Genomic DNA, 25,575 nt, shown 5'->3' on the forward strand with positions numbered 1-25,575 from the left:
AAAAATATCGTAATTTAGAAAATAAGTTCTGCATGACTTATCGGTAACTGAAACTTTGCCCCATCACGGTAATGTTAGATTGTACACAGGAAAGAGAGCCTTGGAGAAAAAGTAAGTTGCAATTCAGAATTTGTGTCACTCCCATTATACTGCCACAAAATACACAAATATAATATGCAAAAATAACCGAATGCTTTCGAGTGGCAACGTATAAAAAAAATTGCAACATTCGGTATTGATATTTTAGTCTACTTATAAGAACGGTTGAGATATATGATCGATAACATTCGATGTATCCATGTATTGTTACTATATACGAGGAACAACAAAGACGTAAAAAGAATGGCAGTGTGAATGGATTGTTGGCCGTGTAATTTATTGCAAAATCTACAATTACAATGGTTATTACGATATCATAACATCGCGGCATCGAGCCTCTCCAAACGTTCGCATCTCTCTTCGGTCGCGTGTCAAACAAATTAGATCGAATCGATAGTATTAACACAGATGTTGTGGAAATATACATATTACGTTCCATCCACTTAATGTTCTAAAGAGTGCGATTCTTTTAAGATAGCTCGATACATGAGTTTTTCTGATAAATTTAGAACAGTTACTACCATATTTTTTATAAATGAGAAGTCCTACAGAGTTGGACAAGTGAAATACACGATCTTCGATAAAGAAATTATAGCTTTGGATTAATCCTTCTATCCGATGATGGAGCTAATGAAAAATTGAATAACACGCATTATGTATTTATAAAAGTTTTCTATGGCGAATGTTCAAATACCTTCGTGATTCGATGTAGGTGAAAGCACTTGAAAAAATCGAGCAAAAGTAAAACGTTGGTACACGAAAGATATTACGTTGAAAAACTACGGTATTATTTTCCGTCGACAAGCGACAGCGTTCGCACTGGTGTAGAATTCTTCTGGAAGATCCATTCGGAATTTTCTCCGGCGCGTCGAATAACTTCCACCGCGTGATCGCGTATCGATTTTCTCCTCGGTGCACCGATTGCGTTGCGTGGGCGGAATAGTCAAAGAGGATATTATCGTCAACCCTACCTAAGCAGACTCAATAGTATGTTATCGCGTTCATCCTTTATAACAATCGTTATGTCTTGTATGTATTTCGATATATGTACCTCGATATTTAAATTCATGGTATATAAACGAAATACTAGCTGCAGCGGAATCATCCATGTTCGATACATAGGAATACAGCCTTGAAACAATCTCTGTGCGTTTATGTCGCTGTTATGCCTCTTATTTACTTCTACTTTGGATCATAGTGTTTTTCTTCTATACGCACGTAGCAAATACAAACGTTTCATATCACAGTCTATCTTGATTTTTGTCAAGTAAAACATTACGTCAGCTTGTTTACCGGAATCTCACCAATAGGGAAATCGATCAAAGTCTCTCCAACATACATTTTCCATACTTACGTGATTCTCAAATAGTAGTATTGAACAAGAATAGAATTTTTTTACAAGAATGTAGCAATTTCTTTCAATTTCTATTCTTGTGTTTCGATACTTCTTGCAAGGGACCATCCCCAAATGAATAGAATTTTCGTCAACAGACATTCATTCGTTCGTGACCTAAATTTCGATTGACCGAGTCCGTTGAAAGAGTTGTGCCGTGAATCAAACGATAACTAGAAACCGGCCACATTCCAAACTCGATAACTCGATAAACACCCGAGCGACACAACGTTTCAAGGGTTTCCATCTTATTCCTAGACTTCTTTCCAATACATCTCGATTAAAGTAGCGTATATGCACATACTAAGATGAAAAGCGATTCATAGGCATGCGTTTGAAACGAGTGTCGTGCAATATGCATGTCGTATGCTTTCATCGAAACGCAGACCTGGAGACAAAAGAGAAACGCTATCAAAGAGATTGTAAGGTGTGCAGTTCACATTACGTTCAAACCTTTATTTTCCATCATTTTATACCCTACATCGAAGATGTAAAGAAAGATGAGTTCATCCGTCCGAAAATATTCAGATTACGCTTTCATCTTAAATTCTTTCAAGATATTCCATCTTTTCGAAATTGATTTCCACGTCAGCTGAGCAATGTGCATGCATAATTTTTAATGCAATAGCGATTATTATAATATTATAAAATTATATTATTATAAGAAAGTTTTTTTGCCGAAAAGTGAGAACTCACGCGTTTCTAGTCTTATATAAAAAAACAGAAGCTAGAATCTTTAACCTTTTAAATATTTAACTATTTAAACGAGTTTCTGGTTGATGGTAAACTATGTCGGAAACGGACGCACACGTCGCAAGCTCTGGATGTATAAATTACGGTTGTTTCTTCGAGATCACTGTATTTTCTATCATTCGGATATTCCAACTGTTTCCCAACGCTGTTAACTTTTTCTCTCCATCTTTTAATTCTTTAATACGAGACATTGCACGCCGCTTTTCGGCCACGCTCATAATTTTCTCCATTATAAGTACTCATTGTATACCTTTCAGCGCTATGTTCCACTCTTTTCTTTTTTCCTTTTTTTTTTTTTTTGCACCACAATATCAGCTTTGCACCGTTTATCTCTGAAGTATTTCCTTTCCATGTTTACTAATCGCTTCGGTGCCAGATTATCGATAGCAGGAAGTACCTTGAAATGTTCCATGGTCACTAGTCGTAACACTTTAACCATGGCATGTATTATTACGTGAAACATTTACTACAGATATTATGATTTAAATTAATATGACAAGTATTAGTAACTTTAAAGATGGTTTGTCTCAAGATAGTAAAGTTAATTGAACGGTTGAACGATACAAAGGATCGGCCAATTGTTACTTATGCATGGCCTAATTCAGATAATCATATTATCAAAAAGCACATTTGTTATTAACGAGCTGTGTTGCGTTCAGCCTAGTACCACTTGCGACGGTTTATCTTGTTATGGAAATTTGCTCGACCCCTCTTCATCTCTGCAAATAACCGAGCAACTTTCATACAGTATTTATGCAAATTTTAAAACGCAATCTTTCTTATCATCGATGGCGAACCGGTTGATTTGGTTATCTCTCTTCCTGATTAAACAGAAAATGATCTAGAGATTTACGAAAAAGAAAACGGACATCCTAACAAATGGATTTTGTATCTATTAAACTGTAATATGGATAATGTAACATTCGCACAACGCAAGACCATTTTGTTATGAAAGGATTAAGTAAGAAAGAATCGAATAATTCTGTAATTAACACTAATTAGGGAAACTTCCTACTTTCTACGACTAACATGTTCCAGAAGAAATTTTACCTTCCAACTTTCTTCGAAGTTTGAGGCTGGCACGTCATCCAATAAAAATAAAAGTAAAAAGAGGAACAAAGAAAATCTTTGACCTTAACAATAAATGTAATCAAGGTAGGAATGTAAATAGCGTAAAACTTAATAATTATAATCTAATTCGCGGCAGTTTGATTATTTCAGCCAACTGTGAACACAATTAAACTGCTACAAAGAGTAACACAAACATAGAAACGTGGATCGTTGGCATGGTACATAACTTTGATGATAGAGACTGAAACGTGCACTTGTAAACAGGATATTTACCCACTATTTAATTAAACTTCTCCTTAATTACGGAAATGCACTATCGTGTAATAACTATGGTCAAACGAAATATCCTTATCATCTACTACTCCTAATTATAACCTAAACCAACGTACGAGATTTTCAACATTAAACAAAATTGAACCTTTACCTTTTGAAACGAACCATCGTTTCAACCATCGATACAAGTGCAAAGTGAAAGAGTATCGGGTTTGCTTAACGGACGACCGCCAAAACATATCAAATGTATGAGCAATCAGAATCACCGTGGTGGGCAGACTATACTCGTAAAAAATTGAATCTATACGGCCAATAAAGGATATCGTTTCCACTTCGTGTGCTCGTGAATCTTTGAATCTCTAAACGAATCGATATTGGCCGCTTGTAGATTTCGATCTTTACGTACCTTTACATATTTTCTATTACAACATGCTTCTATCGCCGTGCGTCGCGGCGATTTGAGAACATTGAGTCAAACGAGGCCAGCATCTTTCCATGCTTTTTATAGAAGCTACAGAGTATCAGGTCGGGTGTCGAAGCGTTAAGGTACGCGATTTACATCGGAAGAAAGAAAGGAAAACATTATGCGGAAAGATAACAGTTCGAAGAATAGAGCAGAAATAAAGAGAAAAGCGGAGAGGAAAGAGAAGAAAGAGAGAGAGATACGGGGGTTGCGAAACGGGGGATCGATAACCATCGTCATGGCGACCATAGCATCAACTAGTCTTTGCTCCGGTAGATTCTTCCTCTCTCGTGCTTCTCTTCGAGTATCGCGATCTACAAGTTCCTGGGATCCTGAATACCTGAACCATCATAATCCCTCGATAACTACAATATATGTATCAAAAACTCAGCCGTCCGATAAGCTGACCGGGAATTTCAAATCGAATAAAAGCTTCTGACTGTTCTTTGCTCGCCGAACTATAGAAAATTGTTTCGAGACAATTTTATCTGGAACGACGAAACTGAAACTGGAGTAAATTATTTCATACTCTATATGCGTTGTTAATGGACCAGATAAATTTTAATAGTGACGTCAATGAATGGATTTGAAAACATGTTTCATTTAAATATTCCATACGTTCGATGTGCTTCCTCTATTTGAACAACTGAGTTACAATTTAAACCAGCTACCATTAAATATTTACTCTTAATTTAGACTTTATCGATCTTCTTATATAAAATTGCGACGTAATATGTAGTTATTCCTTCAAACACGCCAATGAATCGAGCACTAAAATGGTTTCCAGATCTCCTATATAATTCGATATAATTTCTCTTGGGTTTCTTATCGACGAAGCATTCATGAAGATACAGTGACAGGAAATAACGATATTTTAGATGTTTTCACTCGCAGCGTTGAGTACTGGGAAATGAATCAATGAATGAGTTCAAATGAAAAATGAGTTCAATGAATCCTGTTAAGTTTACGAAATGATCGATTCAGATACGACGGTAGAACATAAGACTGATAAGTAGCGAGGCTTCTGCTCAACCTAGACCTTCTTTAAGTCTATACGGTAATCGTTATTCTTGTTATTCATACTTTAATAGTACAACACGAGAGAGACTCGGACAAGTCATCAAATATAATACTGTAAATTTGAATAAGGTAAGTGTTGGAGATAATAATATACTCACGTGGAAAACGATCATTTCCTTTATTATTATTATTATTACTTTATTATATCATATCCTTTGTCTCCTATTATTATTTAAAATAATTATAAAAATAATTATTTGGAAATAATTTATTTCTCAAACGAGATTTTGGAATTTATTTGCAAACGACTTTACTTTGAGATAAGCTTATGTGCTATTCTAATTGGAGTAATTATTTGGTCATCTGATTCATTATATTCGTTTCAAATAAATTGTCCAACTTTATATCTTCGTCGTTTTACGAATCAGTCGTCTGTAGATTGTAAATCATCGAACGGCTGTCTTCTATGTAAAAAATACTTGCTTAGACAACAAAAATGAATGGCCCAGTAAACTCTGTATGTGCGAACGGAAGTATAACGGAACACTGTTTCCATACTATGATCAACTAATAGCACGATAAAGTGTTCGGATGGATGCAACCTGGCTTGAATCTCGAGGGGTTCTCGAGTGTTTCTGCATCAGCAGTCACAAGACAAAGGTGGCAGATAGTATAATGTTCGAGTCTGCAGCTGTGAGGCTTTAATCGTAAGGCATAAAACTACAGAAACTGCGACGACACGATGCTACGCGAAAACCTTCGATCTTTCTAATCCTACGTCCATTGTAATTTTCTAACGTTATCTCATTAATGTTTTTAGAATCGTAATTTTTGAAACTTTAACAAGTTATATTTAATCAGTGTCGCATCTGAGTATCGCTTTGAATATTTTGCACACGTGTGGTATTAAAGTTTCGTCCGAGACATTTCTACCGTGTATTAGTTCGCTTGATTCGCCAACAAAGCAGTTACATACACAGACGTATGAAACGCGTTCCAAATGCGGTCGAGATCTCTTTAAATTCATGAGAAGAGAAGAATGTAGTTCAAGAACATTCCGAAAAGAGCTTTGAGAAGGAGCGAGTTACGGCAGAACTTGCATGAATCGTTTTTCTCTCTGCGATTCTTTGAGAAATTTTCATCCTACCACGTAGGTCAATATAATATATGCGATGTTAAACTTTGGAAATTGAATGGGATCTTTTCGCCAACATTACTTCGCCTATGGGATTTTAATCAGAAGATATGCCGCGATAAGATTTCAGAATTCTACGAAATCGAGCAAGAGAGAAATAAACACGATGGATAAGGAGATTAAACAAGACAAGGTTGAAAACGATCGTACGAAAAGAAATCTCGGCAACAAATTCGCAGAGGAACGGCGCTATAACTCATTTTCATAGAGATTAATAAAAGAGAGCAAATACGTATCTCGGAGGGGAACGCGAGAGCGAAACGTGATGAGGCTTCCATAATTCGTAAATGAAAGTTGTTAGCGCGAAAGGAAAACGTACGGTCGCTTGTAAAAGAGAGGGTGGTGAGTAAGGAATTATGCGAAGCAAGAATTATAAAAATATTAAGATAAAAGCTGCAAAAAGCGGAAACTGAGGCGAGGATCAGAATAAAAGTGTAAAAGCGGAAGGAAAGGTCCGTTATACGAAGAAAAGTACAAACGAGTAAATGCCGAGGGGCTTGCTGCTACTCATTTTGTAAACTTTCCTCGAAGGGCAAAAGCCCCAAAGAGGACATAGAACGAAGGGCGGGAATGAAGGGTGGAAAGGAGTAGGAGGAGGTTCAAGAACCTCGAATTAAAATGCACGACGTTCTCTTCCCTGCTGGATTCAGTTTTCCCTTGCAACCGTTGCCAACCACGACTCTTTCTTGCCTTTTCCTGCGAACTTCGACACGCGAATCTCGGATCGTTCGAGCTCCAAAAACGGCAGGCTTGAAAAGAGAACTTTGCTGAAAAGACCATGTCCCGTGTTTCATTTTCGTGTAATCCCGATTTCCTGTGACTCGTAATTTGCCTTTAGATGCCAGTGCTAAATGCCACTGCTAATTCGTAGCTTTTTCATGATTTGGCAATGTACTTGCATATAGAGTAGTTGCACGACTGAAAAACTGAATTCCTATGGGCAATAGATTACTAGCTCTCGTTAAATTGCACATCTTGTTCGTGTCTTTTATTCTATCATCAGTGTATACCTTAAACTCGTTTCTTTTTGCCCTTTTTATTTTACAGTCAAATTTCGTGACTTCGGTGATATAGACATTCGCTGTCTTCCGATATAGAAATTGAATTGGCGTAATCTGGTTTGGAGAAATCTAGAATACGTTTGTAAACCTTATGATCTCACCAAAAGATACTATTAATAAATCTTCCACTATTAGGTAACCTGCAGGGAAACTGCTTCTGCGTATTTTGCGCTTAGCGTTCAAATATAGAAGCAAATGAGGAAACTACAAGTACTTTCGATACAAAACGGCAGTAAAAATTTACAATATCTGAAAAACGATTTGCACCTTTTGAGTAATGTACACATCTGTCTACATTGTTTATAAATAATTTAATATGTAATATATATAATATTTATATATATAATTATTAATTTGTAACTTATCAATTTATAATTAATTATTAATTTAATTAATAATTTATATATATATATATCATGTATATATCAATTTTCCGTATATTTAACGGTGCTACAAGATAATCGTGTTTAATTTCTTGTGTAATTTATTATGACAATCTCTTTGTACTTTGAAACAGTTTGCATCAGCAATAAAATCAGTTGCAGTACCCTCCTGAACTCTTTTAAAAACGTAACAAGAAAGAGATTAACTTTTTAAAATAATGTGCTAAGAAAGATCTGTACTTTCCCAAAAATGTTATAAGATAAGAAAGTGTGATAAAAGCGATGAATTTAAGAATTAAAATACTTTTTACAGACAGAACCCTAAGGAGATATATGGGACGGATTTGAAATTTTTATTTCGAATAATAATTACAAGCTAAATTAAATTGAATTTGATACACATATATTTACCACAAGGCTCTTCTCTCAGAAACCTCAATTATCTTTGTTTGAGAAATTCTAGCAATTTCAATATTATTCTCTACCATCGAAATGGCAGAGTGCGTAATGAAGTACCCAAGATAGAACTCGCACAGAGATATAATAAGACCCTTTGCCAAAGTTAACTCGAAGTTAGGTCAGATGGTTCAGAATGGCACTAGCGGTAGTTGGCACTGTTACTCACGGCTGCGATTTCCACAGTTAAGAGCAAACACCGATCAAAAGATTATGAAACAGAGATATTTTATTTTCAAACGTGTGCAGATTTAAGATATATTATTATGAATCTGAGTAGTAAGTTTGACGACAAACAACGTGAATATTTATTTTCTCTCATAAGTATAAGTTTTATCAAATGGGCGTGAATATGCTGAAATACATCAGTTACCGGCTACGCCCAGTTATTCGATACTTTACGTTACATTACGATCAGAGTTTTAAAAACCTTCTAGTTCCTTAAACGCGACGCGATAAATTGTATATTTATATACAAAATAATAATTGTATATTTATAATAATAATGATAATAATAATTATAAATTATCGACAAATTTGCAGTTGAAATAAATTAGTCAAACGGACTGATTCTTGGAGATATATCAAAGAACAGTGGTTGATGGTTGATAGCAGCTTTAAAATTTAACGAAAACAGAATGAGAAAATCAATGCTGCAAGACTGGCTCCAGCACAAGTATCCTTAACATCGTCATGTAAATATGAGCTCATTAAAGATGGTACTCGACAAAGTACGAACCAAGGTAAATATCCAATAACTTCGTGAAACAAGATAAAAAAAAACATACCTTCATATTATATCTTCTACACCTCCTACTATAAAAAAATTAATCGCCTCAAATTATGTCCCCCACGAAACCATCTACGTTTATTTGAAACATTTTTCGTTAAAATCATTATTTATGCAATAATCGTGGTTACGTATACATCCTGTTTACATATACAGGTATACTATATTCGACTTGTTATCTGTGAGTTAAGCGGAAATATACTGTTATCAAAGTAAATAAGCGGTAACACTGAAACCGCAATAACGATAATATAAATCTATTGTTACACTTATGAACATTCAGTAATTTTTTTTAGTATTGAATTTATAGTACGCTGATATCATAAAAAGATATTTACTTAAGTGTTACTTCCAATTATTAATTCATTATTAATTGACGAGTAGTAATATATATTTAGTACCTGTACTTATTACGCACGTTTTATGCAGACAAGGAAAGAGAAAGATTAAAATTATCGGAATATAAAAGAGTAGACGTCAACGAATGAAAGAAAGAAGAGAAGAACCGATTTAGAGTGTTTAATAATATGTCTTCGGAGTTGGCTGGCGAATGACGCGAAAGGGTCAGCTTGCAATTAGCTCGAGGAGGTCGCGAACTTTGCCGAGGAAATAAAGTTCCCTCGTGAATTGGATTAACTTGCGTATACAAACGTGACACGAAGGTTGGTTGGACGTGCAATTTGTTTCTCAGAGCCGTGCGTAGTTACCACAAAATATGCTCAAGGGCTTTTGTAGCATCATCATGACATAGACGCGTACTTATTCGCGATACACGAACGTCGAGTATGTAAGACATCTCGAGTGGAGTACTTTTAGCAACCGGGAGCCTATTCTTGCGTTAAGTTTCTGCACGAACGTTGCGAATGAAAACAAACTACACGTGCACCGTTCGGGAAATTTGCTTCTTTAGCTTTACAAGCAAGGACATGGCCAACTTCTGTCGAACCGTTGGGCACGATGCCAAATATCAGTACATGTAAATGCGTTTACTGTTTCTTGTCGCGACATTCAGTTTGTCAAACGGAACTATAAGTACCCAATCTATTACTCGTGTGTTCCCATAATACTTTCTATGCTTCGAGGCAGAGATAACGGTTAAATATGTTCCTTCTAAGAAACCAATTTATCTCGCGATTTATCATAATGTTCAACATTACTAACATTCCGAGGATACAGTTACTTCCCTACAAATGAGCTGAACATCAATCAAATTCTAATTATCTTCACCGTGCTACTCACTGACTTTGAAAGACAACGAGACAAAACGTTATGCCTCTCGTACTGGCTTCATCGATAGGGGCACTATAAAAACCGGATGACACGATCGAGATCGCGTGACTGCCTAACTCGCCACGTAAATTATTTATGAATTACTACCTAGTGTGTGCTGTCTACAGCGATAAACACGTGCACAAGTTAGCTGTATAAATGAGAACTAGTGCGATTTATATCTATTTATTAGCTAACCATCCAAGAACTACTTTTTTCTAAACTAACATTCTTCTTTTATTCGACTACGACAGAGGAATGGTATTGTGTTTGGTCTTCGTGTACGTATGTGTGTAGGTTTGTTTGTGCTCTTGTAACTTAAAAACGGCTTAACCGATTCTAACTTCGCAGGCTATGTAGCACATTGAGACAAATAAAATTGCGAGAGATACAACAGCTGCAAAAAACGTTCATGTACTTAAACCGCTAAATTCTAAAAGAAAATGTGACATTTTTTTATTATAGCGCATTTACCTATAGGTTCTCGCTGGTGTCAAACAGGATTAATCTAAAAAGAATTAAATAAAATTAATATTAAAAAAAATACCCGATTATGCAAAACTAAAAGAATAAAAAATACAAGATATACGAGTTTCATTCAGAAATATGAGATACATATTCAGATAGGTATTTTCAAGTAACTGATACGGTTACCGAATTTGCAGATAAGTAACGTTTAAAAATACAGTAGTCGGTCGCCCGCGGTATTTATTTATAGAGTTTAATTGTTACTTTGATAATTTTAAACGTTACTTACCAGTAAATTCAGTAACTACCGTCCGTGCGAAAAGTATTCGTGCAATACTTAAATTTAACAAAATTATCGTAGAACCTCGTCTAGTAACAAAATTTTAACAAATGCTTTATTTTTACGACAGGATAAGGTATCGCATATTCTCACCTTTTCTTTTAAATTATTCTACAAATTTATAAGAATATATACATATTTTTCATTTGTTAAAATTTTGTTAATGAACGATGTTCTGCAATATTTTTGTTGAAATTAATTACTGTACGAATACCTTTCACGCTGAACGTATATCAGTTACTTAAAAATATCTGAATGTGTACCTCATATTTCAGAATGAAACACATACATTTTGTATTTTTTATATTTTTAGTTTCACGTAGTCAGGTATCACTGTTTTTTAAATATTTTGTATCTCTCTATAATATTTTTCTCGATATATGGGGATATAGGAATAACCGTAAGGGAAGAGAAACGTAATGAAAATGAATATTAATTTTATTATACGTAATAAGGCGCTCTCTTTTTTCGTGTTCCTGATGCGTAACGCGACTACGCCACTACGGTCACACAAGAAAATTCGAATTACACCAGGATACCACATTACCATAAATTGCACGTATCCTACGAGTACAGTCATGATAATCATATGCGCTTTAATAATGAGGACGAGAACATGTCACTGATCCTATAAAATATTCCGTCCAATTTATGGAACATACAAATATTATTTGCACCGTACGCAGACTTTAGCAACAAATCAAGATAATATCACTGGAAACATGGTGCGCGGGGTATCAAAGAGTTAACTTAAAAGCTGACAAAAAATTAATTTGTGTCCTATTATTATGTCAAATGTAATCAATGAAATGAATTAGATCATTGTGAAAGCGCATGATAAATTATGATGAACTGAATCTTTCTTCACTTACAATTTAGATTCAATTACGCCGTCAACTGTATATTCCTCCTTCAACTGAAACAAACAACTCGAATCGTTCTTATTTATTCTGTTCTTTTCCTCTACTTATTTAGCAATTCTTACTCGCTCATAGATAAATAATAAGTGATCAGATAATGAATACCGCCATTATGAACTTACAGGCGGAAAAGAAAATGAAAAATTCAAAGTTCACCGACGAACTTTGAATATAAGTAGTTTCCACGTTATACCGATGATGAGGCAATTATAATGGAAAATTTTCAGCTATGGTAGGTAAAAAGGGGAGGTAAGATAAACTGAAGTTATGGAAAATGGATCTAAATATATACCAGTAACCATACATTAATTTTAAGTTGATACAGAAAGTGGAAACTTCTTTTTTTATTACTAACAAAGAATATTATTTCTTCTTTTAAGTCACATGTTTTGAATTCTGTACGTGAATTATTAGAATTACACATTTGTAGCAGATACAGATAAAATTCTAACAAAATTAAATTGAAAAAACTCGAACAACTTTCGTTCATTTTTATTCTTTCTAGCGACTAGGTATCCTTGCTATTTACCAAATATTTTCGTCCAAGCGAACAGAATCCACTTTATAAAACGTAAAGGGTGCATCCTACGTATGGCGATAAAAGCGATTTTACGGTAGCTTGAATTTGGAGCAAGTCCAAGTCGAAAATCGATCGACCTTTAAACTAACCAAGCACATATACGCTTACCACAACGTTACTAGACAATGAAATGAACAAAGTATCACTTCACCGTGGGGAATCGCCTCGATACAAATCTATCCTTGACAGGAAAAAAGTTTATTTAGAGCGAAATTGTTTCGCTTTACGCATTAAAACGAAAGACGATTTCTTGAGATATAGTAAATATTCTTGAAATATTGCACTCGACAGAAATGACAAGATAAAGGGAAGAAGGCTGATAAAAATGATAAAGTTGGTTTTAAAAAATATGAGAATTTATAAACAATAATGTACGTATCAATATGGTAAATCACACAATGGCTAATACATGAAACTAAACTAAATGAGTTTCATCGTTAAAGCGTGATTTACCGTTTATATTAAAAAGAAAAAACACGACACATGGGAGGAAAGATGAGAAAAAGATAGTTGAGAATACGCAAATGGAAACTCGCTCTCGGATGAATTTCAATCCTCGAATAAAAACGACCAGCTCAAAGCATTTAAACGAGCATAAATGTAACAGGGCTAACCAAGCAAATATAAACGCGTTTCGTTGCTAGATCGTCGCACTTAGATCGTTTTAGGCACAAAACCTGTATGTCGTGAAAATGGTGAAACAAGAATAACATCGAGATTAATTAACCCAGAATAAAAACAGCCTGGTAAATTTTAATGACTCTCAATACGTCGTCGGCTGAATGTTTTTGCATGTTTGTTTATCTAAGGAACTCGAATTATGGTATTTATTCAAGCACATTTTAGGTTCTTATACGACAACAGATCAGAAGTTCCAACAATTTTTGTGTTTGGAATACATCGAATTGTAAATGCACAGAGAGATCGCAGAATAACAGCGTTGGTTGATCGTGTGTTACAATGTCGGTGTTTTAAATAATACAGCAAAGTATATGTAAGGTAACTTCGCAAAGCATAAATAGTTAATAGAATTTTATGTTCGTTAACAGACGTTTATTGCTTCATTTAGAAAATAAATATCAGAGATTCCTGGAATTTTTATTCAATTGGCTCAAATTATGTGGTTTTGCGTTTCCATTAGCTAACTAATCTTATGTACACATGTGTATAGGTATGACAAGATAATAATAACGACAGACCGATAAGTATATTCATTATGAAATGGTTTATATCTACGAAAACACTTGAACAGCAAATGTATGAACAAATAAATGAAATTGAATTTCATTTATTCAACTGAATTAACGCATTTATGTAATATTCATCGCTGAAAGGACAAAATTTAGCTACTCTTTCTGACTGAGATTCGATCACGAAGAAAACTCGACCACGTGTAGTTAACTTATTTATTCACCACTAATAAATCGACACAATACGCAATTTACTCATTACATAATGCCTAATCTATAATTACATAATACCTGTATAATACCTAAGAATACGTTTCATGTTTCAATCAAATATATTATCAAGGACTAGGAGAAATAAAACTTAAACAAATTTTACATAATATACATAATATATCCATAGAAGTTTTTTATGATAGATATTCATAATATCAGTCGCCTCTGGCAAATTAAGAGTGATTTTTCATTGAAAATTACCGATGAAAAACAAATCGTTGTTTTAACATAAGTTCCATCCAGAAAAACGCTACGTTATCATTTATTGTTTAAGTATCGGTATCGAACACATACATTCACCGATGTCACGATACCGTGACATTTCTGGGGGCGTTGCAATTTATGACAGTTAGACCTACTGTCACTTGAGCTAATGCGACAGCAGGTCAATGGCAGTCATATAATCACTCAAGTCGTTCTAATAATCAGCTCTCTCACTGTTTGCTCCTTCATCGGCAATTCGTTATTTACTAATTAATTTCATTTTACGCGTGAATTTATTCTGCAAATAATATAAAGTTCTATCAAACCTTTTCACGATCCATAAACGTTGTAGCGGTCGCACCAGACGTCGAATAACTATATTTCAGTGATAATCTCTTCGATCTTCTAATCTTAAAACTAATTTATATATTAAATTCTGGAAATACAAATTTCCCAACTAGTCGAGCGTAATCGTATTGTATAATGATTGCGTAATGCATATTTTGCTTTGAAGAAAAAAAAACGTGAAAACATTTTACTTTCTAACGAAATGCAATATCGGAATAGTAGAACATTTAATCTAGTTGAACTATTAACACCATGTTATATATAATCACGAATACCATTACAACTACCGATGCGATAGAATTTTCAACTGTTAACTGGAATAACAGGTTAATTTAAGTGCCCAAATAAAACACTGTTTCCAAATAAAACAGATACGTCAAATGTTGGGATATAAATTACTGAGTATAAATACACTGGCATGATATCAAACCAGGAGTAAGACCACGATCGGAGCAGAAGCAGTGAATCGCCGATTGGGTTTAATCGTTTCACACAGATGCTCGAGAAAAGGAAAAGAGTTAATGCCAGTTCCCCTTGAATCGGCATTCTCGTATTCAGTGTTATATAACACTTACCTTTCCCACTTTCTCTCTACTCTTTGTGTCAACGACGACGTGCAGAGGCCGGTTACTCTTCCGTGCTCGCCCACGTGCTAGATACTCGCTTCCTTCCTTTCTCGCTCTCTCTTTCCGTCTCAGTTCGTCGACTAAAACCTACGCGAAACCGACAACCTTGGCCTTTGACGCTTCAAACGTGACTCGTACGAGTCGAAAAACGATGCGTGCGATCACGAAAAACGTATTTTTTTCCAAAGCAAAACGCACTACCTGTTTGCATATTCTGGACGGCCACAGTGAAAACTATCGGTTCTATCGAGCGTTTCTCCGCATCGAGCGAGTAACTGACCTTCTCAACGCAACTGGTTTTCGCGTAAGTACACGTTTGGCCCTCCCCTTGTCAGCCTACAAGATCTCGTCACCATTCACTCGACATTCACCGCAACGTTCCGCGTTGCAGTCACGACTCTCGTTCACTCGGTTGCTACTTTTTGTCCTTTTGCCAATTCTTCCTGTCTCTTTGCTCGGTTTCTCTTTCTTCTTTAGCGATCGTGTTGCCATCCGCGACGTACATCGACAACGCCGAATCGCAAAACCAGCTCTTCGTGTTGCGTCGCGTCTCGTGAATGAGAAACCCAGAGAAGGATCGAAAGAAACACGGATACGACCCGCGCGGCGTCTCGGCAAAGACTGGCGAGGTGACCGGCCGCGAAACGACGCGACGCCGACGTCGACGTCGACCTAAAGCACGACCGAGTCAATGACAGCAGGCGTGATTGGCCGGAGGCGCGAGCTCTGCTCGCTACATTGGTCGTCGTCGACACTTGCGAGTCGACACGAGTCAATGCGCTTTTTAATTAAACCATTTGCATGCATTGATAAAATGCGCCGCAAAATATCGACCAAGGTTACAGTTAATTTCACGCGACATTAGTGAATCTCGATCATTGTAACTTCGCGCGAACAAATATCGCTCCGTTTGTGATAACCTTTAGACTATGATTACAGTGAGCGAGATTCGCGCCAGTAGCATAGACATGATTATACAACCATAATAAACCTGGTACTGTATATCTGCGTCGCGTTAGTAAAAATTCATTTCATCGTTCACGCAAAGACGCGTCCATTGTAATGATAATATAAGAATCGATGTAAACGAGCGATGAAAAACTCGGCGTACTATGTATATAGCTACTTATTTCGAAAAAGTTCGGATCGTGCTTTGTATCACAAAAGCCTGCGGCTTTGCAAAAAAGGACTGAGGGATAGGATGAATAATGAATATCGTTGAACGAGTGGGCGCAGAACACCGACGTTTTTGATCGCAGAAACAAAATTAAAGTTCGTGCGGACGCATGATACCGAGACACGTGATATCTTCGGTCTGGTGAATTTCATTGCATTTCCTGTACAATATTTAAATGAGAAAAGCGAGTCACATAAAAGTACAAACTTGTCCTAAAAATGGAGTTTAATCAAGATTACCCATAGGACATCCGGTCAAGTGAAACAAGCCATTGAGACGAAAAGTGGACTAAGTCACAATCTTTCTGAATGACAGTTTATAGCATTAATTTATTCCGATACTATATTAATCTTACAAAAATGGAGAAATTTATTGCTTCCAAATCAAATCTAAATAACGAAATCAGTTGAAGAATTCATAGCAAACACAACTTGTATTATAATTTTGTAGCTAAATCAAATTCTGTCAAAGGTAGGCAACTGTTCACGTAACTTTGAGCGGTAGTGTAGTTTAAAGATATAGTAATCACCAGTTATATCGCTACCTGCAAACTTGTTGGCGCATAGCCAAACCATGTCAAACATACTGGCTATCCGTTTCACGAGTACCCATAATTTTCATTCATATACGCAATATCAAATATATTTATATCTATAGTTCTATTTTTAGTCGATATTATAAAAATTCTCATCGTTAATCTTCCGTAGCGTTTCGAAGATAACAAAGACTCGTTCCGTAAACGAACGAACTTACTGCGCATCGGATCGTGTAACACTATATTGCACAATTAACGCGTGGCGTAGCTTTCTCTACGATTTTGTTAAAAAACTTCTAAATCGTAAGATAAGTCCGTTCCGTAAATTGGAATCGTTGAAGCGCAGTGAAAATTATAGCTCCGAGTAATTTTTTAAGCACAGGCGAATCTCACTTTCTCTACACAATTACATTTCTAATCTAATTAAAACGGCCAAACTTTTATATTTGCTTTCAGGCGAGACGCAGATTTCACGCTAACCTTGGCACTGCGATCTTCTCACGGTAGTGTCAACGTGTAACGCGCTAGTTCGCGTCCGGTGCGCTTGTCTTCCTCAGACATGTGCGCATACGTTGTATTATGCATGACTAGGGTGTTAAGTATGAAAAGGAAAGATGGAAGAGCTTCTTGCCGCGGGCGTGAGATGCATGAGAGGACGTCTCTCGCTCATCTTTCTGAAAGACAATGGAACCTGGCATCCGCCGCTTTGAATCGAGTTATTGGCACCAGTTACTTCCGTTTAACATTACGGAATTTTCGCCGCGTAACTTCTTTAATGGCCGCTAAATATATACGGCGGACATAATTGGTTAACGTACCGTGTCTTTGTTCCCTCGATAATTTCGGAACAAGCTTAAACGGTTTCATAGAATATTCCGTTACCGTGAAGCACCATGCAACCTACGGGATGTTTAACGAGCAAACTGCACTGCCCTAACACGATATCCCGCTGTTACCAGCCAAAATATATCGAGTCTCCGTAGTATTCCCTACGTGACTTGAATAATTTAGGCAGCCTGTTTGAGTAGATCCTTCGAAATTGCTGTTTCTCGTTATCGATGCGACAGATTCATTTCGGGGCAACTGGACCCGAGGCTAATCGACTACAATTAGTTCTCTCTCCCATAAAACATCTCGTTGATCCGTGTAACAGAGCCTTTAAATTCGGCCGACGACCTATGGCTGCTGTGTTCGTGGAAAGAGTACGGAAGGCAGATACCGTTCGAGCTCTCCGTGCAAAAACTGATAAGGAAAATATATATTCCCATTCGACTTGGCTTCTATACTCTTTCGCGCTCCCTTAAACTCCGTGAATGCTGACGAGGTATCTTGGAACCTGGCCAATTTACACCCTACTCTTTTTCGGATAATCAGATAAAAACGCTATTGAAATAATCTCTTTATTCCTGCTGCAGATCGCAGTCCTTCGAACTATAAATAATATCCTGCCAAATGAAAAATTCACTGATCATTCAAATTTCCTATTTACTTATACTGCTTGTTTATTGTTCGATAATCTTTCATCTTGCCGATTCGTTATGTTCATTATATAATCTCTTTTATCTTATTGAAGAGTTAACATAGTCAGTAGCTACATGATAATCAGTTGTTTGTACTCGACACTGAAAGAAGATGATCCAGCACGCGTGGAAATAATTTCACGCCGTCCTCGTTTATCAGAAACCGATCGAAATCGGAAGTGTGTTACTTACTCGACAATAATGTTTTTACTTTGAACGCTTTGATCAAGAACTCTGACTAACCGTTAATCGTTATTTAACGTTAGAATTTGCCAAGTAATCGCATAGTCGTGATATTGTATTTCATATTTAACTAAGAATCCTATATTTGCTACACCTTGTTGCATCGCAATAATATTCATTCACAGTGGCAATTTAACTTGTAACGGTTTGTTGCGCGTATGCAAAAAGTGTAATTACGTTTGAAAGGACCATATTTCAAAGAGGTAATATCGAGAATTGAACCGAAACGCTGTGTTGTATAGTGTTGCACACACTATATTCCTATTACACATTTATACCAACGCTACTTTTGTGCTTTGCATTGAATACAGAAAATAACTATGTATAACCACTGCATGTGCACTCGCATTAGAAACCTAGAATCAATGATTATAGTCTGTTTGATGACATTTATCACAAGTATCAACATGCTAAAAGCAAGTTTAAAGAAATCGACGAGCTCTTATGTTCATATCGTAATGTAATTTGTATCATATTACTTGATACAATATAATAGTCACTACATACTCCATTTGAACTCTATTTATTGGAATGAAATTTTAGTTAATACCCAATTAACCAAATACATGCAGATTGAATGCTATTATCTGATTATCAACTCCTGTTGTATGAATTCTAGTGATAGGTACAATAGGAGCTTGATTATCCGATCTAATCATAACACACGCTGTTCCGCTAATAAAATAATTTTACTTTAACGTAAGAGATGGTCATTTAAGTATTTTGAACTACATATACGTATATATATATATATATGTATATGTTTCTTCAATTTTTCGCATTCAGTCCTCCAAAGTTCCAACTTTTTCGAAGGGAATTAGAAAGCGAAGTAAAGCATCCTTTACTCCTTATATAACGTTTTCGTGAGGAAGATGTAAATCTGTACCGAATGAAAATTCTATCACAGCATTCGCGATACGAATAGAATTGCCCAAACAGCAATCGATACGTTTATTTATGACAAGTCGTTATGACAGCACCCTTGAAATTGCTTCTCCTTTTGCTCCGAAATTTATGAGTCAAATGTTGCTCGCAACCGATATCAAACATCAGTCTTATCCTTGGTCGTTACAGAAATGCAATTTACATATTGCGATACGAAAAATAACAAGGAACAATGCCAATGCTTTGTTCTTTAAATCGAATGAAGAAGAAGTGATAAAATATTTTAGTTTTTTATTTAAGGAGGACAGTATACATCTGTGCTTTGAAAAAACATATTTGAGAGTTTTAACTTTCAATGCAAGACACGTAGTTCACATCGATCTGCGGCAAACTCGTTTAAGGTAATATACGGAGAGGCGCGAGTTCCTGGAACGAGGAACATATTTTCCGAAAGCCATGGAGTTGTATGTGGCGGAATTTACCGTTAGCTTCTCCTCTACGAGGAGAAACTAGAAACATTTGCTAAATTGTAACTACCCAAAAATATCAATGCACCTAGCTAAATGGTAGTAGAAATGCAAGCCAGCGAAAGGATTTTATCCTTTCAACGAAACACTTGTATGTTATACGAACGAATTTTTTCTTTCGATCCACCAGATTTTACCAGAACTTACGTAATTGATAAAAGTATGAAGAAGCTAAAGTTCATTAAGCTTCGAGACTGGTCACAATAGTCCTTGAAATAGACATAACATCGCGAATAATAAAAATGCTAACAATGAAATTCGGTTCCATATTTCCCCAGTCTGTTTATAAAATTTCTTTAAAATGTTCTTTCAATGTTATGTGGTATTTATAGATTCGCTTAACTAGTCAGATAACTAGTCGGTGAAATAGCTTTACGGCATACCAGAGTACGGTGTTTCTGCCTGTTCCTTTCAATTTTCTTGCTTCTTCGGTTGATTCGCTCCGCAAAACTCAGGATAGTAAAGTTAACTTGCCATCTTACCAAAGGTACCGCGAAATAGCACAAATCCCCCGCCCCGCATCGTCAGCAGTGCACGGTTTAACAAGGAAATCGTTAGACGGAGCGTGATTAACCCCGCCGTTGCGATAATAAACGAGCTACGAGCTTCATAACTCATCGGTGCCCTGGTCTCTTTCTTGTTTGCTATTATGTTCGCATGTTCTTCCTCGCCTTGCTCGATCTTTCGCCTCTAATTAATATAGATCACAAAACATTTGATACGTACTTCGTTTACTGCTAACACATGTTTCGGCCGAAAATATAAAAACACATATGTGCAATTCCATAAAGAGATGACAGATATTCTTTTTACCCATGAGTATCTTATTCATTGTGTATTTTATTAACGCCCATGTACTGTCGTTACAAAAGTGTCCGGATCTTCGTGAACAGTAGCGTATTTCGAACGTAGATTACAAGCAATACACGAATGCTACAGCGACACCTTTAAAAAGATGCGGAACAAAGCAATTTCGTTTCTTATCATAATCTGTAGACGATAAACGTTGAAGAAAACAAAGGAAACAAGCTTACAGCGAAAATGTCTACAGTACCACCAAGAGAGAACCTGTTTCGTAAAGTGATGAGAATGCACTATCGCGGAAGGGTGGAAGGTAAGAGAGACGAGATGAGCACGATGGAATTTCTTGCCGTAATTATCGTCGTAAGCATCTTTAATCATTTAGTCTATGACTAATTAAAAATAATTAGTATTTAATTGAATAAATTAAATGTACTCAATTTTCCATAGCACGTATATTTCATTTTTGTGTCTGTTTTTTAGGTTTGTCTGATATTAGAATTCTTAGAACTCTTCTAATTGCATCACTATGTAGGCAGTAGATAATTGTGATAATTATAAATTATATTGAACCGATTGGCTGCGACCTTGATTAGGATTTCATGCAATTCCGAGATGTATTAAGATAGTTAGATATTGCATTTTCAATTTATGAAAGCCGATAATTCGGTATTTAATCTTTAAATGCGATTTTGCAATTTATAGTACATTTCACAATGTAAAAATGTCATTTGGTTATACGTAGAAAATTTATAGACAACCGGCAAACCTTTTTCTAATAAAATAGCATGAAATTGAAAGCGAGAGCATCGAGAAATGCAAGTTGCGTTCCTGCTAGAACAGAAACAGAAATCCTTCGCAATCGAGGAATTAGGATAGTTAATTTCGAAGATAAAAGATAGTTAGGAATGAGTTAATTTCGCAATCTCTTGTTTGAGAGATTGAATTTTTATCTTTTTTGTTTCATATTGCTACTTCAAAGCACTATATCTATATCTATATCACTAGAGCCAATAATTACGATAAGTAATTTGTCCATCACAATTGGGACGCGAAATTTTTAACGACTAGAACGCGCAAAAAATTCACTAGTTATCTGTGTTTGAATTTCACACCACGTTACGCAATTAGCACATTGCTTAGCAAAGATAAGTGTCCTTTGCGTGGTTTTCTTTTATGCTTCGAAACGTCAAACAACTGGTTGTGCAAGGTCGTTCTTGCTGTCACGTTTTAGTCAGGTCAGTGCACAAGACGCTATATTCTTTGTTTGACCCAGTACAATAAAAAAAGTTACGTGAGAAACCACGTAAGAAACGTAGAGAAACACATAGATACGCGTGATTGATTTGCGCTTTTCTCGTGGTTGGATGGTGGACTAACTAATCGATCACGTAGATCAAATGTAAAGAGTAAGGGGAAAAGACCAACTAAAAAATTGGTGACCTACTGTCAGTCGTGACAAGCTGACATTTATAGATGCGTACATTCCATCTCGGCAGATTAAAAGCGGACTATCGCGCATTTAGGTCATCGCACGCACGGTCCCCATTGTTTTAACCTAATGTGTTGTTGAGAGTGGATTTGCACGGATTCCCCTGAATTTCAGTCTTTGCATATTGACATATACTGTCGATTATGTACTACGGTAATGTATTGAATTTTAAAATGGTTCTTGTATAAAAAATGGAAAATGTGACTTACCATATTTTTGATCCGTTGCCTGTGTTAAGTATGTACCGATATTTAAATTTTGTTACTATCATGCCTAAATATTTTTGGGATAGCTATAAATTCTTTTGATTGTCGCGTCGTCATTCGTTAAATCTAATAGTCGAATCGCGATTCTTCTTTCAAATCTATCAATACAGGCAAAATATATCTTACGCGGCAGTTTAATTAAACCTCGATTGCAATAAACGAAAACATCTCGCACTGAAATAATTCCAGTTAAACGATTCCGGTACTCTATGGATGAAAGAATACAATAGCGACGTGGCAACAATGATCGCATTGAAGAGACTGCGCCGATAAAGAATAAAGGATGCGTTATTTGTCTAACAAACGATTCCGCTTATTGGCTTGCCTTATTTAATGTCTCAGGAGTATGTGTTGCAGATATCGTTATCTTACGACATTTCCGAATCTTTGAAATGTTTTCACGGCCATTTTCTTAACCTGTTTCACGTAGCAGAAATTTATTCCGATTCGTATCCTGAAGATTATGCAAATCTCTCGAAAAATGTTAATTCCATTATGGGGCAAAAAGCTGTAAAAGATATAATTACAGCCCCATAATAACGAATTTCCGACTCACTGAAATCACATATTATACATAGAAAGAACGAACCATACATATGCAACAAATAAATGCCAGTTATACTTTGCTTTTCGCATTTCTGTACCATGATTCGTAAACATTTGTTCGATATCAGCGAGCGGAACGATTTCGCGTGCAGATGTAACCTCTGGAAACACCCATTTACATATCGATGATGGAGATTTAAATCATATATCAAAGTCGAGCAAAGAAGTTCCATTTTACAGTGTAATAATATATAACGTAAATAGTGAATAGTTTCGAGAAATCTATAAAGTGTCGAAGAAACGTTGTCATTTCGGTGGCATCGTGACAGCCCTTTCGCCGTCAGCTGTCACGTGAGCGAATGAGTGGAAAAAAATAGCGAAGGACGCGATCGAAGCCGCTTGACAGTTTCGCGAGTCTTTTGTTTTTACGACTGCAAAGTACTTACGATCGTTCGATGCTTGCAGTGGCTACGGATTCCTGGGATTTTTCTACTTTTTCTACTTGCACGACCGAGCACAGCTTCCTTAATCCACGTTAGATTCTAGGCCCACGAGTATCAGATTCAGCGGTGAATTCCAACGTTATCGCACGCATTTTGTCAACTGATTGGTTATTAGTATTTCGGTGAATTATAATCAAGTAAACAACGATAGACAACCATGTGATTGTATCGATATCTCTTGGCAAAAAACATCGTCAAAGAGGACGAGGAACTCGCACTATACACGGACAGTTTGCAGGAGCACGCTCTCTCCACTCCTTCTCAGAAGCACGATCGCACGGTAAAACAGACACTGTCCTTGCGGGATAAACGGCAAGATGACACGTAGGAGAGAAGAATATCACTGTCTGTTGACCAGTCACTGCCGTTGCAGCTGGATGATCCTGCGGGAAACTTGGACAGTAGAGGAAGACGCAAGTCTCCGGTTTCGAAGCTCTTTACCGCGAACATCCTTGAGGAAAAGCTCTCACGGAGACAGATGCACGTTCGACAGCGCCTACATGCGGTGATGCTAGTAACTTTTCATGTCAAAAACGAGAACGCGGTTTATTACTATTCAAAGACGCCATATTGACTGTTACTCTTACACGCACCTGACGCGACATCTGTCCACCATTTTCCGTACTACATTTTAATAGACCGATCGTTTTGCCGTTTTAGACTAAAAAGCGGGAACGTAATTATGCAAACAAATGGCAGTGAATTTGAAAAAAGAAAAGTAAATTAAGAAAGAATTAAGAAGAGAGCTCACATTCTACCATAACTCAGTAAGTGAAGCATTATTTTTGCTTTAAACGACCGATTATACTTGGAAATTGCATTGCGCATTATCTTGATAGAAATCGATGTATCGTGTTTGTAAATTGTCGACAACTTTATTTGGTTAGAAACTTGAAAAGATGAAACAAGGAATAAAATACACAGGACACAGGAATAAAAGAATAAATCGTTTTTAATATTTAAATTGATAATTTCGATCTTCGTTTCTTTCATAGCTTATCCAATTTTTATCGAAATACCATCGAGTATTATAACTTTCCAACCGTTCGAAAGCAGTTTAAGTATTACGAGAGGAAATCTATTAAAGGAAGTCTTTCGAATTCAGTAGCCGGTCAGTCCTTGAATCGTTCCACGCTTCTATTGATACTGAACTCTTTGAACATAGTATTTTTATTTTCTTAGCCATCACATTATCTGTACCGTGATTAAATTTGCACAGTCAGACTATTTTATTTGAGCCTCGATCGATACTTACGAACAGAGCTTCTGCTTTGCGTGCTTCATTTATAGAATCCTACAAAAGTATTTCAAATGATCATTGCGTTTTATTTTATTTAATTAAATATATTTCTCAATTGTATATATAGACTTTTATTAAAGTTTCAACACTCAAGGTCCCTTTTCAAATCTTTCAAAAATAATATTTTTTTTTAAATTCTTCAAGTATACAGATATAAACCTTTGTCAAAGTTTGATTGTTTAATTCCGTTAATCAGTATTCTAATAATTGAGATTTTATTGTATAAATGGGTATTTCGTTGTTTCTGTAATTAAATATGTTGAAAAAGAGTTAAGTTTGGATTTGGAAAAACTTGGCCGAAAGCAGTTTCGTATTTGGGACACCTAAAGAACCGAACAGCGCCTAGGTAGTTACATTGAAGAGTAGTCTATTTCGTCTTTTGGTCGACGAGCCAGTCCTTTCTATTCGCACAACGCGCACGTTCCTCTTTCGTCCTCCCGGCTTTGCTTTCTACGCTTCCTCTCTTCTTCTTCGTCTGAAACGCGCTCGTTTACCTCCTCTCTATAGAGTAACCTCGAAACATTTCTGCATTAACGTCCTCTCCTGTGCTTCGTATAGATAGTCAGTGTTTGCTACCTTCTGAATAGCCCACCAATATACATATT

At 36.2% G+C, this 25,575-nt stretch overlaps 1 protein-coding gene and 1 long non-coding RNA gene across 5 annotated transcripts in view; one reads left to right on the forward strand and one right to left on the reverse strand.

Annotated features, from left to right (window-relative positions):
• The window catches only part of LOC138180154 (beta-1,4-N-acetylgalactosaminyltransferase bre-4), a 38,745-nt gene extending 14,580 nt beyond the window's left edge, over positions 1-24,165 (reverse strand). Inside the window, exons 1-2 of one of the 4 annotated variants that reach the window (XM_069113725.1) lie at positions 15,377-15,858; positions 15,125-15,262 (exon numbers count right to left, since the gene is read on the reverse strand). The gene's annotated coding sequence lies outside the window, so the exon portion shown is untranslated. Of the gene's footprint in view, positions 1-11,906; positions 11,977-15,124; positions 15,859-23,613 lie in introns of those variants that run through there. The other 3 variants (XM_069113726.1, XM_069113724.1, XM_069113727.1) reach the window with 3 other exon arrangements.
• On the forward strand, positions 11,306-13,955 carry LOC138180171 (uncharacterized). Its single transcript, XR_011173221.1, has 3 exons — positions 11,306-13,280; positions 13,381-13,533; positions 13,706-13,955. It is a non-coding gene; the product is annotated as an uncharacterized LOC138180171 (long non-coding RNA).
• Positions 24,166-25,575: the final 1,410 nt, after the last annotated feature.

The sequence above is a fragment of the Bombus flavifrons genome, chromosome 5 (genome assembly GCF_040668555.2).
Source record: "Bombus flavifrons isolate JBK064 chromosome 5, iyBomFlav1_principal, whole genome shotgun sequence".
Lineage (NCBI taxonomy): Eukaryota > Metazoa > Arthropoda > Insecta > Hymenoptera > Apidae > Bombus > Bombus flavifrons.